The following is a 17057-nucleotide window of genomic DNA, read 5'->3' on the forward strand; positions in this document are numbered from 1 at the left end:
GTTTCATCCTGGAGAGCACGTCCTAGCTCGAAACTGCAACACTGGACCGAAATGGGTTCCTGCTATGGTGATCGCGCAGACGGGCCCTGTGTCTTACATGGTTGAGACTGCTGAGGACGTTGTCTGGAGAAGACACACTGATCAACTGTTGCTAGGAGCAGAGACAGCCACAGAGGCTCCAACGGCTGGTTGGCCTGAACTGTTTCCGGATGATACCGCAAACCAGCATCCTTTGCCACAGTGCTCTTCTCCAACACAGGAAGTCAAAGAGACTTTTCCACCTGTGCAAACTCCTGACTTTCGACTGACACAGGCACCTTCTCCATCTAGGCCTGTGTCAATGCCTACTACTGTGGAAGCCAGCGATGACCGCCGGTATCCTGTCAGAGAGCGGCGGCCTCCAAGACGCTTGGATCTGTAGGCTTAGCGACTTAACCACAAGACTGGGGCAGAATAAACCTCAGGGTAAAGTCAGGGTTTGAGGCAGTCTACCTCTACCCTTGTTTAGTTGAGTGCATTGAAAGTAACTTACCGGTTGAGGAATAATGTGGACATTTCATTTAAGAGGGGAGGAATATGTTATGTATTATGTGTTCTCCTCCCACCTGCGGTGGCGCTGTCACAACAGATAAATGGTTGGGTTTGCTCTCTTGGTTGGGTTTTGTTTTCTTTGTTCTGTACTTTCGCTGGAACTTTCCTTTTGAATAAAGAAACACTGTAGGAATGGCTAGATTCCTAACTAAAGGACTGAGGTCGAGTCAGTCTATCAAACAAACGATGTTTAATACTAATCGACAGAGTTTAAAACGAAAACACAGGAGAACTACATTACAGGTCTGTACTCTTTGCTGGCTCCACGAGGACTAGCTAGGGCGGCTCCCCAGCCTGACGCCATGACATCATCACGTTTTCCCGCCACTGGAGGATCACGTGATCAACGTGATGACGTCATCGCGTTTGGTCTTATTCTTAAAGGGGCCGCGTTATGTACATGCAATGATATGAACAAAGATACAGATTCATTCTGTAGCTAATAATTTGTTTAAAATAATTATGTACATTAGATCAGAGTCCCCTGGTGGCTCCGCCACATGCGCCCCCCCAGAATTGTCTTTAACTGTAAAAGTCAATCGACTAGGAGGTCTGACAAGCCTGTCAGAGTGACTCCTGTATTCTTGGAGTGGACGTTGTTGAACAGCGGGCGGGCTGGCGGATGGAAGCCTTCGGTCCGACGTGGATGCAGCGGGAGGTCGCCCACGTTATGGTGGCTGTGCGGTCTCTACTGGCCGGTCGATGTCCAGGTGTGCCGGTTTGAGACGGTCAATGGATATGTGGTCGGGTTTACCACTGATATCTACAGAGAAACTCTTGTCGCCTGTCTCCAGTATGCGAAAAGGGCCTGTGTAAGGGGCCTTGAGCGGATCCCTATGGGCATCATGACGAATGAATACAAATTCAGCATTCTTTAACTCCGCTGGTACGTGTGAAGATGGAAGGCCGTGATACGAAGTTGGGATAGGCGCAAAAGCCTTGGCTGTTTCCCGGTGGCTGCTGAGTTGGTCGGCTGCGGACCATGGCTCAGTTGGAAGCGGCAGGAAATCTCCCGGTACGCGGAGTGGCTGGCCGTACACGAGCTCCGCGGCGGACGATTGCAGGTCCTCTTTGGGTGCCGTGCGGAGACCCAACATGACCCACGGAAGCTTATCCACGCATCCGGCGCCTTGGAGGCTGGCCCTCAGCGATGCCTTTAACGATCTGTGGAAACGTTCGCACAAGCCGTTTGCTTGCGGGTGATCGGCCGTGGTGCGGTGAAGCTTGGTGCTGAGACCCTGGGCCACAGCGTTCCAGAGCTCGGAAGAGAACTGTGGACCACGGTCTGAAGAAATGTCCGCCGGAACGCCGAAACGTGCAACCCACGAGGAGAGGAATGCCCTGGCGACATCCGTGGATGTAGTAGATGCCAGAGGAACTGCCTCTGGCCATCTAGTAGTACGATCGACCATGGTGAGGATGTGTGTGAACCCCTGTGACGGTGGAAGCGGCCCGACGAGGTCCACGTTGACATCGTCGAATTGACTTTCTGGTACTGTGAACGTGGCCAATGGGGCCTTAATGTGACGTTGCACCTTAGACATTTGACAGACGAAGCAGGTGTTAGCCCAGTCGCGGATATCCTTACGCATTCCTCTCCAGACGAACTTAGCCGACATTAATTTTTGAGATGCCTTCATGCCAGGATGCGAAAGCCCATGTATGGCATCGAAAACTTTGCGGCGCCAGGCGACTGGAACGATCGGGCGGGGATCTCCCATGGAGACATCGCAGAGTAACGAGGTGCCTACAGCGTGGAATTGCACATCGTCCGGTTGGAGGCTAGAGGTGTCGGTGCGATACGCCTGTGTTTCAGGGTCGGATGCCTGATTGGTAGCCATGAGGGCATAATCGATGCCCAGCTGGACCGCCCGTTCGGTCGTGCGAGAGAGGCAATCAGCTACCAAGTTGTCCTTGCCAGCTACGTGTTGGACGTCTGTCGTGAATTCTGAAATGAAAGTTAGCTGTCGCTGCTGTCGAGCCGACCACGGTTCGGCGGTCTTGGCCATGACGAAGGTCAGTGGTTTGTGATCTACAAATGCAATGAAGGGACATCCTTCTAACAAAAAACAGAAATGGCGGATAGCCAGGAACAGCGCCAGCAACTCCCGGTCGAAAGTGCTATATTTGCGTTCGTTGCGCCGGAGTTGGCGGCTGAAAAATGCCAGTGGTTGCCACGTCCCGTTGACCCACTGTTCCTGCACAGCGCCTATGGCATAGTCGGAAGCGTCGGTGCTAAGGGCGATGGTAGCACCTGGCAGAGGGTGCGCCAACATAGTTGCATTGGCTAGAGCGGTTTTTGTGTTGTCGAAAGCGTTGTCCATTTTGACCGCCCAGGCTATTGTATCCTTTCCGGCCTTGCCTTTGAGGGCCTCGTAGGGGGGCTGCATGAGTCGTGCTGCCTTGGGCACAAAGCGGTGGTAGAAATTCACCATGCCCAGGAATTCTTGAAGAGCCTTGGTGGACTGTGACCTTGGGAACGCCGTAATTGCTTCGACCTTTGACTGCAGCGGAATTGCGCCCTCCGAAGTAATGCGGTGGCCCAAGAAGTCAATCTGCTGTAGGCCGAACTGACACTTGGCCGGGTTGATTATGAGGCCATGTTGGCTGAGGCGCCGAAAGAGGGTGCGGAGATGGCAGACGTGTTCCTCTTTGGTAGAGCTGGCTATCAGGATGTCATCAAGGTAGACAAATAAAAAGGGAAGATCCCGCAGGACCGAGTCCATTAGTCGTTGAAAAGCCTGTGCGGCGTTCTTGAGCCCAAATGGCATCCGTAGAAACTCGAGCAGTCCAAAGGGAGTGATGACAGCTGTTTTCTGGACGTCCTGCGGGTGTACGGGAACTTGGTGGTAGCCACGGACGAGGTCGACCTTGGAGAAGATTGAGTTTCCCGCCAAATGGGTGGAGAAATCCTGTATATGCGGGATCGGGTACCGATCGGGAGTAGTGGCGTCATTAAGGCGTCGGTAGTCCCCGCATGGCCGCCATCCACTGCCGGGCTTCGGGACGATGTGGAGAGGCGAGGACCAGGGACTATTCGACCGGCGAATAATCCCCAGCCATTCCATTGTGGCAAACTCTGCCTTCGCAGCCGCGAGCTTGCCGGGTTCCAGGCGCCGAGCTTGCGCGTAAACCGGAGAGCCAGTCGTAGTAATGTGGTGTTCGACACCATGCTTAGTGGCCGAGGAGGAGAAAGTGGGCTTGGTCAGCTCCGGGAATTCACCTAATAGGCGAGTGAACTCGTCCGGCGAGGGCAACGCGCAGGAGACAGTGTGCGACGTTGCAGAACTGCGGAAGCAAGGGATGGAGTGGAAGGTGGCCGCGTTAACCAATCGATGATTTCTTACATCCACCAAGAGGCTGTTGGCGCATAAGAAATCCGCGCCGAGGATGGCTTGCGAAACCGTGGCTGTAATAAATTCCCACTGAAACCGTTGCCCGCCGAAGCACACCTGGACCCGCCGTTTGCCAAAGGTACGAATGGCCCCGCCATTAGCTGCCTCGAGGGAGAGGCTGTGCCTCCCAGACTGAATATCGAGTGCTGAGGCAGGAAGGATGCTACACTGCGCCCCGGTGTCGCATAAAAAGCGCCGGCCCGAGAGGGAATCTGTAATGTAGAGGAGCTTCCCGGAATTTCGAATCGCCATCGCGGCCGCGGAACGTCCCTCAGACTCGGTCCTTCTGTTCTGGAGTTGCCGCTGGTGTTGATGTCAGTTTTTTGTTTTAGGCGCAAAACTGCAGGGAGGGCGGCAGCCTCTGGCTTTCGCGCCGAAACGGGCGTGGTAAAAGCACAAGCCGGGGGATGGAGGTGTCGAGGCGGCATTCGCGGGGGAGGGGTGCCTCGTGGCGGCGCAGGATTGCTGCGTGACCGCATAAATCGTATCTTCTTCTGCAGCAAGTGCTGCGCAATCTGTGGCTTCCGATCTGGCGAGGGCAGCCTGAACCTACTCGGGTAGTTGACTCAGGAATAATTCCGGAAGAGGAAACATTGTGGTTCTGAGCCAAGGAGCGTGAGCATCTGGCTCATTAACTCAGATGGCTTGGAATCGCCAAGCCCGGGCAAAGCGAGTAGCCAGCGGGCACGCTCCGCCTTCGTGAGCCCGAAGACCTGTATTAACCGTGCTTTAAGAGTATTATACTTGCTGTCAACCGGGGGGTTTTCGAGCAGGCGTATGATCCATGAGGCCATGGAGCTGTCGAGTGCGGAGACCACGTAAAGGTAACGGGTCTGATCCGCAACGATGTTTCGGAGTTCGAATTGTGCTTGTACGAACCAGGAGGCCGCCTGTTGTTCCCAAAACTGTGGGAGCGTCAAAGCCACGGAGTTCGCTTTCATGTTTCGTTGCGCTTCGCTTCTTCTGCGAAAATTGTTCACAAAAATTCGGGGTCACCACTGTAGGAATGGCTAGATTCCTAACTAAAGGACTGAGGTCAAGTCAGTCTATCAAACAAACGATGTTTAATACTAATCAACAGAGTTTAAAACGAAAACACAGGAGAACTACATTACAGGTCTGTACTCTTTGCTGGCTCCACGAGGATTGGCTACGGCGGCTCCCCAGCTTGACGTCATGACGTCATCACGTTTTCCCGCCACCAGAGGATCACATGATCAACGTGATGATGTCATCGCGTTTGGTCTTATTCTTAAAGGGACCGCGCTATGTACATGCAATGATATGAACAAAGATACAGATTCATTCTGTAGCTAATAATTTGTTAAAGATAATTATGTACATTAGATCAGAGTCCCCTGGTGGCTCCGCCACAACACCATGTTTGCAATCTCGGGGTTCTGAGCACTAACTGTGTTTAAGTATAACGGCACAGGTACAGACACAACAATTTAGATATAAGAATGGACCCCTGTACAATAACTACTCTTCCAAACAATGGCTATGCATGTTGTAATTTTCTGTTTAATTTTTATATTTCATCCATTTTAATTTCCATTTTCTTTCTGTCCTTCAGGCTGTTCGACCTCTTTTCCAGTCTGAGAGGGTGGATGAGTGAGATGGCAGAATGGTACCCCAATATTTTCATAGATCTATCAGGAGGCCAGTGCACAGACGTCGCTCTCCTGTGATCTGAATTAAACAAGTGCCAAATGTAAAGTACCCTTTGATATATTAATTCTTCAGAAGGTGTGTCTGCACTTAAAGTTAGACACGCACTGGGTGAGGAAGAACCCTAGTTTTAGCATTCAGCAGCATAACATGCAGTACACTAATGCACTGGAACCACTGAAACTGTGCACTTGACTGCCACAAACTGGGATATAAGTAACAATATGCACTCAGGACACTGTACATATGTACATATAGGACTGAATGTGACCTATCCAACGTAAAGGGTCAGCACAAATCTGCTACACCAGGAACTGGCCACATTTGTCTCAGGTGGCAATAGGCTCTCAGTATTACAGATTCTTGAACTGGAGTGGATTTTTATCTTTATTTTAAATAAAGTTAATGCAGATCTTCATTCGGTGCCCTTCATGGAACCTAATAGGTGGAAATGCACAGAGTGAACTTTATTTCTTGCATGTGTTTAGCAGTCAGGAAGGAATGTTTTCATTGAAAAAGGCAATCTCTTCTTACTTTTTTTTATGCTTGACTTGTCTTTCAGTACACGTTCCAAGCAGGTAATGAGGAGTAATGGTTGTGTTAACAAAGAATTGAAACACGATCTGATAAGTTAATGACCTTTAACAGTGAAACGTTTGGATAATGAATATTAAGGACAACTCCTTGAGTTCTGCATGATTCAAACTCTGGCAGATTTTTACAGCAAGGAGCTGGTGAAGTCAGAGCCGGGGGAATGATGAATATACTAGCTAAATTTTGGGAGGAAAAATCTGAAAGAGATAGTATTGAAAGGGAAGAAGAAAAAGGCAAAACAAAAAGGATATACAAATCTACTGCATTGTAGGTGATATTAAGTTAACTTTATTCTCACATCCTTTGGAGAAATGCCATTATGGATCTGTGACTTACTGGAGGCACTGTGTTGGTGAGTAGTTTCATGGGGTTTGAGGGGACGGGGATGGAGGGCAGGATCTTTTTTTGTTTTGATGCCACTGACATACGAAAATGCAAAATTGACAGGCAGGATAAGACCACCTGGTCCATCAAGCCTGCCCCACACCATGACGGTCGGAGTACCATGCCGAAGCCTGAAAAATGTATTACTGAAAGACTAGATATCCGCACCCACTTGCTACCCTATTCTCCATTTGGGCTGATCCCTGGTTGGCATCCTGGAAAAAAAATGCACTTGACTCTGAATTCACCTACTGATGGACTGTCAGCTGGGTCATTTCTCCAGGAGATTGCAAGAATTAAATCTTTAAACCTAATTTTTTCTGCAATGTAGTATTTTTGCTAGGCTTCCAATATAATGTTTACCACCCACAATTACACGTGAGATGTGCCTTTATTCCTTTACAGTTTTATAAAGTAGTTAGTAATAAGCAATTACCATTTTAGTGAAACATTTTGGAGGCAGTGATTTCTTGATCTGCTTATGAGACCCCTGTGCTTATGGAATTAAATAAAGCCCTTGATATATTTCAGCTTTTTAAAACTGAAGTTGCAATTTCAATTGTGGAAATACCCCACTAGCTAATACTTTTGTTCTCAAGTTTCATAATAGTAACATTGTGGCAGAGCCATTAAGGGACTCAGACCAACTGTATATAATTCCCTTTAACAATATGTTAGCTACAGCCTGAGTCTGTATCTTTGTTTTTACTGTTTGCATGTACAGAGCGTGGTCCCTTTAAGAGCGCGGGCAAACGTGATGACGTCACGTCGTTCATCACGTGATCCCCCACCGGCGGGAAAAACATGATGACGTCATGACGCCAACCACAGGACCGCCCTAGCAGTCCTCGTGGAGCCTCCAAACTGACTAGACCTGTATACGTAGTTCTCTTGCATTTTGTTGTTAAACTCTGTTAGTTTTTCATTAAACATCGTTTGTTTGATCGCCTGAGTCAACCTCAGTCTCTTGATAGGAACTAGACATTCCTACATTGGTGACCCCGACTTTTGCGAACGTTTTTCGCAGAAGGAGCGAAGCATGGAAACAAACGCCGTTGCATTGAAGCTACCGCAATTCTGGGAACAACAAGCGGCCTCGTGGTTCATCCAGGTCAAAGCCCAGTTCGCACTGCGAAACATCGTTGCGGATCAGACCCGTTACTTTTACGTGGTCTCTGCGCTTGACAGCTCCACCGCCTCGCGGATCGTCAGCCTGCTCGAAAACCCCCCGGACGACGGCAAGTATGAAACGATCAAGACGCGGTTGCTGCAGGTCTTCGGGCTCATGAAGTCAGAGCGCGCCCGCCGACTGCTCGCTATGCCTAGCCTCGGGGACTCCAAGCCGTCGGAACTCATGAGCCAAATGCTCATGCTCCTTGGTTCCGAACTGCAATGCTTCCTCTTCAGGGAGCTATTCCTCAGTCAGCTACCGGAGCAGGTACAGGCTGCCCTGGCCCGGTCCGAAGTCACAGACTGCGCTGAGCTTGCAGCCGAAGCGGATAAAATTTTCGCGGTGATGCAGCAGTACTGCGCTGCCACGAGGCGACCATCCCCCATGGACGCCACCCCAGCCCCTCAACCTGCGGGGCTGTGCTCCTACCACGCGCGGTTTGGCACGAAAGCCCGATGTTGCCGCCCTCCCTGCAACTTCGCTCCCCCCCAAAAAAAATCTCCAACTGCAACCCTGGCGACAGAAGAGCGGGTCTGATGGGTGCCCCGTGGCTGCGATGGCAATCGGAAATTCTGGCAAACTGTTGTTCATCACCGATTCCATCTCTGGTCGATGATTCCTATGTGACACCGGCGCACAGTGCAGCATTATTCCCGCATTAACTATGGATGTTCAATCTGGGAGGCACAGTATCTCACTCGAAGTGGCTAATGGCGGTGCTATCCGAACCTTCAGCAAACGGCGGGTCCAGGTGTGTTTCGACGGCCAGCGATTTGTTTGGGGATTTGTTACGGCCAGGGTTTCACAAGCCATCCTCGGCGCAGATTTCCTGTGCGCCAAGGGCCTCCTGGTCAATGTGCAGAACCGGCGGCTGGTCAACGCGGCCACGTTTCACTCCATTCCCTGTCACCGGGGCAACACCATGTCGCGCACCGTCTCCTGCGCTTTCCCAACTCCGGACGAGTTCACTCACCTGCTCGGAGAATTTCTGGACCTGACCAGGCCTACGTTCTCCTCTATGGCCACGAAGCATGGTGTGGAACACCACATCACTACCACCGGCCCCCCGGTCCACGCGCGGGCCCGGCGCCTCGAACCCGGCAAACTGGTGGTCGCGAAGGCGGAGTTCGCTACGATGGAATGCCTGGGAATAATTCGCCGGTCCAATAGTCCCGGGTCTTCACCTCTCCACATTGTAGCGAAACATGGCGGCGGATGGCGGCCATGCGGCGACTATCGATGGCTTAACGACGCTACCACTCCTGATCGAAACCCGATCCCCCACATTCAGGATTTCTCTGCCCATTTCGCTGGGAACACCGTGTTTTCAAAGGTGGATCTGGTCCGAGGATACCACCAGGTCCCGGTACACCCGCAGGATGTGCAGAAGACTGCAGTCATCACCCCATTCGGCCTGTTTGAAATCCTGCGGATGCCCTTTGGTTTGAAGAACGCTGCCCAGGCCTTCCAGCGCCTCATGGACTCTGTGCTGCGGGACCTCAAATTCATTTTCGTCTATTTAGACGACATCCTCGTGGCCAGTCGGAACAAGGAGGAACACATTGCGCACCTGCGCACTCTCTTTTGTCGCCTCAGCCAACATGGCCTGATTCTCAACCCAGCCAAGTGTCAATTTGGCCTACCGCACATCGATTTCCTGGGGCATTGCATTACACCGGAGGGAGCAGTGCTTTTACAAGCAAAGGTAGCGGCGGTGACGTCCTTTCCGCGCCCATAGACCATCAAAGCCCTGCAGGAGTTCCTCGGGATGGTAGATTTTTATCGCCGTTTCTTGCCCAAGGCAGCTCTGCTCATGCAGCCCCTGTACGAGGCCCTCAAGGGCAAGTCTGGCAAGGATCCGGTTTGCTGGACAGTCAACATGGACCGGGCATTCGTGGACACGAAAGGCGCCCTCGCCAAGGCGACCATGCTGGTGCACCCGCTGCCAGGTGCCACCATCGCCCTCACCACCGACGCGTCAGATTACGCCATCGGCGCAGTGCAAGAACAGTGGGTAAATGGTACGTGGCAACCGCTGGCATTCTTCAGCCGTCAACTATGGCGCAACGAGCGAAAATACAGTACTTTTGACCGGGAGTTGCTAGCTCTTTTCCTGGCCATCCGCCATTTCCGGTTCCTGCTAGAAGGACGTCCCTTCACTGCTTTCATTGACCATAAGCCCCTGACGTTCGCCATGGCCAAGACCGCCGAACCGTGGTCAGCCCAACAACAACGTCACCTTACGTTTATTTTGGAGTTCACCACTGACATTCAGCACGTGGCCGGTAAGGACAACCTGGTGGCAGATTGCCTCTCCCGCGCGACCGTTCATGCAGTCCAGCTCGGCATCGACTATGCCCTCATGGCTGCAGATCAAGCCTCGGATCCAGAGGTGCAAGCTTACCGGACCAGCCCCTCCAGCCTCCAAGCGGCTGACGTCCAATTCCATGCCGCGGGCACCACACTACTTTGCGACGTCTCCGTAGGAGATCCTCGCCCTATCGTGCCGGTCGCCTGGCACCGAAAAGTCTTTGACGCCATACACGGGTTGTCACACCCGGGCATGAAGGCCTCGCAACGGCTGATGTCGTCCAAATTTGTGTGGCGGGGCATGCACATGGATGTCCGTGACTGGGCCAACACCTGCGTGGTCCGCCAAAAGGCCAAGGTGCAGCATCACGTCAAGGTTCCATTGGTCACCTTCGCTGTTCCGGACCGTAGGTTCGATCACGTGCATGTGGACCTAGTGGGGCCACTTCCACCTTCGTACGGGTTTACTCATCTTCTTACGATGGTGGACCGCACCACTAGATGGCCAGAGGCAGTTCCTTTGTCATCCACCACTTCCGCGGACGTAGCCAGGGCATTCATCTCCTCTTGGGTCGCCCGTTTTGGGGTACCGGCGGACATCTCTTCCGATCATGGGCCGCAGTTTTCCTATGAGCTCTGGAACGCAGTGGCTCAAGGGCTCGGCATCAAGCTACATCGCACCACAGCCTACCACCCACAGGCGAACGGCCTGTGCGAGCGATTTCACAGGTCGCTCAAAGCCGCACTGAGGGCCAGCCTCCAAGGCACTGGTTGGGTGGAAAGGTTACCATGGGTCATGTTGGGTCTTCGCACGGCACCCAAGGAAGATCTTCGCTCGTCCTTGGCAGAGCCCGTCTATGGCCAGCCGCTCCGCGTGCCAGGAGATTTCCTTCCAACTCCAACAGAGTCATGGTCCGCATCCAAGCAACTCATCAGCCACCAGGAGGCTGCCAGGTGTTTTGCACCAGTACCAACGTCACATCACGGATTTCAAAGCTCCCACGTCCCAGCAGAGCTGAAGAACTCCGAATTTGTTTTCATCCGCCACGACGCTCATCGGGATCCGCTCAAGGCCCCTTACACTGGTCCTTTCCACGTGCTAGAGCCGGGAGACAAAACTTTCTCGTTGGACATCGGGGGTAAACCAGACCACATTTCAGTTGACCGATTGAAGCCGGCTCACTTGGACCTTGACCGCCTGGTTGAGACCGCACAGCTGCCAAAAGGTGGCCGACCGCCCACAGTCACTGTGCCAGATCAAGCGCAACCGCCCGCCAACCCACCCGCCATCCAACAGCTTCCACTTCAAACGTACAGAAGTTGCTCTGACAGGCTTGTCAGGCCTCCTCACTGTTTCACTTTTTCTGTTAAAGACAATTCTGGGGGTCGCATGTGGCGGAGCCACTAAGGGACTCAGACCAACTGTATATAATTCCCTTTAACAATATGTTAGCTACAGCCTGAGTCTGTATCTTTGTTTTTACTGTTTGCATGTACGTCGTTCATCACGTGATCCCCCACCGGCGGGAAAAACATGATGATGTCATGACGCCAACCACGGGACCGCCCTAGCAGTCCTCGTGGAGCCTCCGAACTGACTAGGCCTGTATACGTAGTTCTCTTGCATTTTGTTGTTAAACTCTGTTAGTTTTTCATTAAACATCGTTTGTTTGATCGCCTGAGTCGACCTCAGTCTCTTGATAGGAACTAGACATTCCTACAACATCAGCAGCATGGTTTAACTGAATTCAGCCAGCACGGTTGTGACTTATGAAATTAGGCACTGGTATATTCCACATTCCTTAATTTCCTGTTGACTGTTCATTCATGCCCAGACCTATACCCTTAACTAGTTAAGTGTGTCAGTAATTAATTTTTCACTAACTTCTTGATTCCGATGGCCCTACCAAACATCAGTGATAAATATCAGAAATGTTCAACGAAATAGTTATTGTTCACAAGCACACACATAAGTTTGAAAACGTCAGTCAGAATTAGATGTTGGCCATGGATCCTTCTAATCGTCTCTTCAGCTCTTGCTTGCTTGCTTATGCATCGCGGATATGCATAAGTGTCAGATGGCAATAATTAGTCATTGTCTTTGATACCTTAAAACCCTTCCCCACAGCCCGCACACTCTCATCATTCCTGAATGCTCTCTGTACTGTACCCTCATTCTCAGACATATATGACACAATTTCATGGTCTACCATAAAATTGGCAGTGGGATAGTGAGTTTTCAGCCTCTTACTAAAGCCACATGTATTCACCCAACCAACATTATTTCAAACAAAGGGGATTTGTGCAATGAATGAGTAAAGGAGAAAGTGAGTGTTTGTTTTAAAGCAATTTATTTTAAAATATTACAGTCAAATCCACTTATGTACAAACCTCAATGAAGTAAATTCCCGATCATAGAATCATACAACACAGAAGGAGGGCATTCACCAATCGTGCCTGTGTCAGCTCTTTGAAAGAGCGATCCCATTAATCCCACTCCCCTGCCCTGGTTCATTCACAATTGGTTCTTTTGCCAATTATCTTAAATCTGTGCCCACTGGTTACCGACCCTCCTGCCAGTGGAAACAGTTTCGTCCTATGTATGCTATCAAAACCCCTCTTAATTTTGAACACCTCTCTTAAATCCCCCCTTAACCTTCTCTGCTCTAAGGAGAACAATCCCAGATTCTCTAGTCTCTCCACATAACTGAAGTCCCTCGTCCCTGGTACCATTCTAGTAAATCTTCTCTGCACCCTATCCAAGGCTTTGACATCCTTCCTAAAGGTTTAACTTCCTTGCTTTTGTACTCTATGCCTATATTTATAAAGCCAAGGATCCAGTATGCTTTTTTTAACAGCCTTATCGACTTGTCCTGCCACCTTCAAAGATTTGTGTATGCGAACCCCCGATTAAAATGTTACCATTTAGTTTATATTTCCTCTGCTCATTCTTCCTTCCAAAATGCATTACTTCAAACTTCACTGCGTTAAATGTGTTCTGCCATGTACCTGCCCATTTCACCAGTCTGAAATTATGCCCCTTATATCACAGTCCAGGTCATTAAGATGGAAGAATATTTATTTCAAAGTATCAGTTTTCAGCCTATATTCACAAACTTTCCTGCTGTTTTCTTCATAGAACATTTGTCATTGTGGAGAAAATTTCCAAAATTAACTGTACAAAGTAAATTGGTCAGTATTTTTGTTAACACCGCTAAATCTTGTACGTTGGCGGGCTTTTATTTCAATCTGCCCTTTGTTGTAGGTGGGAAATCGTGACAGATATCCAGAAGCCCTGTTTTCAGTTCCCTGGTGCTTATTCTCCTAAATGGTTGCAGGCATGGATTTCCAAAATCATGAACCTACCTAGATTTTATAGGAAGCATCTAGGGTTCTACCTCCCCCCCACCCCTGCCCCCCTTTACTGGTGCCCTCCAGCACTGACCTGACAGATTTTTCAGGATCAGTGGGAGGGCACCTAATTAGCATGGAATCAGTGGACGCCTTCACCCCTAAGGGTGCGTGTCCAGTGCTCACCTGCTCCATGCTGCCAGGAAATCTGGCACCTGGCCACCATTGGGGGTGAGGGGGGTGGGTGCAGGCGAAGTGCCCAGGCCCCCCAAGACTCCTTGGAGCTCCCCCAGGTCTCCTGTGTAAGGGGACCGAACCAGAATTTATAAATAAAAAGATTTGTCCCTTTTCATCAAGAATCCAGCTGCTTCCATGGCCTGGAACTCCCCCTCCTACCCCATCACTCGTGGGACCCATTTTCATCCTTCTGGAGGCCAGTACATGTCATTTCTCTCAGTCTATCGGCCTCCAATCTCTTGCCAAGTGCCTTCTGGGCCAAGGTAGCAGCAACTCATCGTGACTGATGTCCCTAGCCCCTTGCTGTCATTGGCTGTGCAAGGGGCTGGAAAAGTTTCCATCCTGTACAAGGCCAACCTGGAATTTCCAGAGCCGACAGGGACCCAGCATAACCGAATCCTGGCCTGTTGCAGGGACATTTCACCAGCCTCCTGCCAAAGCTACAGTGAGAGTCCAGCAGAATACACAAGGAAATTTGGGACCATATTTTTTTAGGATGGTTAGTATGCAAGAATAGTCCATGACTCTCTCTTGATGTTTTTTACCCTCTGTTGGAGACTATGGTCTCTACTCAATGGCATACATGGCTGACACTGGGAACTCAGCAGCCTCAGGGAATCTAACCAGAATCTCTCTCAGGGGGGCTAGAATGCAAAGGGGAGGAAGTTATACTTCAGTTGTATAGAGCCTTGATCAGACCCCATCTGGAGTACTGCATTCCGTTCTGGGCACCACATCTCCGGAAGCATATATTGGCCTTGGAGGGGCTGCAGCACTGATCCACAAGAATGATACCAAAGAAAAAAAGTGGGACTAACAAATCTAGAGCCCCCTGGATGTCTAGGGACATACAGGGTAGGATAAAGAAAAAAAGGGAGGAGTATGACAGATACCGAGGGCTAAATACTCCAGAATCTTTAGAGGAGTACAGAAAGTGCAGGGGTGCAATTAAAAAGGATATTAGGAAAGCAAAGAGAGAGCATGAAAAATTCTTGGCAAGTAAAATCAAGGAAAACCCAAAGATGTTTTATAAATATATTAAGAGTAAGAGGATAACTAAAGAAAGGGTAGGGCCTATTAGAGATCATGAGGGTAATCTGTGTGTGGAGGTGGGAGACATCGGTAGGGTTCTTAATGAATACTTTGTGTCTGTTTTCACAAAGGAGAGGGGCGAAGCAGACATTGCTATCAGGGAGGAGTGTGAAATATTAGATGAAATAAACATAGTGAGAGAGGAAGTATTAAGGGGTTTAACAACTTTAAATGTGGATAAATCCCCAGGCCCAGATGAAATGTATCCCAGGCTGTTAAGCGAAGCAAAAGAGAAAATAGCAGAGGCCCTGCCCATCATTTTCCAATCCTCTCTGGCTTCAGGTGTGGTGCCGGAGGACTGGAGGACTGCTAATGTGGTACCCTTGTTTAAAAAGGGAGAAAAGGATAGACCGAGTAATTACAAGCCAGTCAGCCTAACCTCGGTGGTGGGAAAATTATTGGTAAGAATTCTGAAGGACAGGATAAATCTTCATCTACAAAGACACGGATTAATCAAGGATAGTCAGCATGGATTTGTTAAGGGAAGGTCGTGTCTGACAAACTTGATTGAATTTTTTGAGGAATTAACAAGGAGGGTAGATGAGGGTAGTGCATTTGATGTAGTGTATATGGACTTTAGCAAGGCTTTTGATAAGGTTCCACATGGCAGACTGGTCATGAAGTTAAAAGCCCATGGGATCCAGGAAAAAGTGTCAAGTTGGATTCAAAACTGGCTCGGAGGCAGGAAGCAGAGGGTAATGGTTGTAGGGTGTTTTTGTGACTGGAAGGCTGTTTCCAGTGGGGTTCTGCAGGGCTCAGTAGTAGGTCTCTTGCTTTTTGTGGTATATATCAATGATCTAGACTTGAATATAGGGGGTATGATTAAAAAGTTTGCAGATGATACTAAAATCGGCTGTGTGGTTGATACTGAAGAAGAAAGCTGTAGGCTGCAGGAAGATATCAATAAATTGGTCAGGTGAGCAGAACAGTGGCAAATGGAATTCAATCCGGAGAAGTGTGAGGTAATGCATTTGGGGAGGGCTAAAAAGGAAAGGGGGAATACACATTAAATGGTAGGACACTGAGTAGTGTAGAGGAACAAAAGGACCTTGGAGTGCATGTCCACAGATCCCTGAAGGTAGCAGGCCAGGTAGATAAGGTGGTTAAGAAGGCATACAGAATGCTTGCCTTTATTAGCCGTGGCATAGAATACAAAAGCACAGAGGTTATGCTTCAACTGTATAAAACACTAGTTAGGCCTCAGCTAGAGTACTGCGTGCAGTCCTGGTCACCACATTACAGGAAAGATGTGATTGCACTAGAGAGGTTACAGAGGAGATTTACAAAGATGTTGCCGGGAGTAGAGAATCTTAGCTCTGAGGAAAGACTGGATAGGCTGGGTTTGTTTTCCTTGGAACAGAGGAGGCTGAGGGGAGACCTTATTGAGGTGTATAAAATTATGAAGGGCCTAGATAAAGTGGATAGAAAGGACCTATTTCCCTTAGCAGAGGGGTCAAAAACCAGGGGGCACAGATTTAAAGTAATTGGTGGAAGGTGTAGAGGGGATTTGAGGGGAAATTTCTTCACCCAGAGGGTTGTGGGGGTCTGGAACTCACTGCCTGAAAGGGTGGTAGAGGCAGAAACTCTAACCACATTTAAAAATTACTTGGATGTGCACTTGGGATGCGGTAACCTGCAGGGCTATGGACCAAGAGCCGGGAAGTGGGATTAGGCTGGATAGCTCTTTGTTGACCAGCACGGACACGATGGGCCAAAATGGCCTCCTTCCGTGCTGTAACTTTCTATGATTCTATGGCCTAGAAATTCAGTGGGCTTTGCGCCCAGTTACCGCCCAAAGAGGGCTTCTGCGCCAGTCTGCAAACTTCGGGCGAACTTCATTGACGCGCTAATTGCGGCGGTAGCCGTTAGCGCTGCGCCGCCACCGATGACGTCATCGGTGTGCGCAGCGCCCCGGTACCGCCCCGACACCGGCCCGACCCCCATCTTCAGTAGCGGCCGCCTCTTCCGTGGCGGCCGCTAATAACATTCGGAGACCGGGTCCGTATAGCAGCCTTAGTGGGGCGCTTTAAGGTGGAGGTGCGGCCGGCCGCTTTTTCGGCGGCCGCCTGCCCGCACCTCCTTCCCCGGCCTCCTCCACCCCCCCCCCCACGGCATTGCCGGCTGGTTTCTGGGAGCCCGGCACTTCTCCGTTGTGCCGGGCTCTTTTGCCGGCACTCGCGATCGGGGCTCCGGCTGCTGCAGGCACCTCCCCCTTAAGAGAGGGAGGAAGGCCTGCAGTACCGCAGCCTGCCGCTCCGCTG

This window comes from Somniosus microcephalus, chromosome 13 (genome assembly GCF_052327205.1).
Source record: "Somniosus microcephalus isolate GS21.2 chromosome 13, FLI_Smic_1.0, whole genome shotgun sequence".
Classification (NCBI taxonomy): domain Eukaryota; kingdom Metazoa; phylum Chordata; class Chondrichthyes; order Squaliformes; family Somniosidae; genus Somniosus; species Somniosus microcephalus.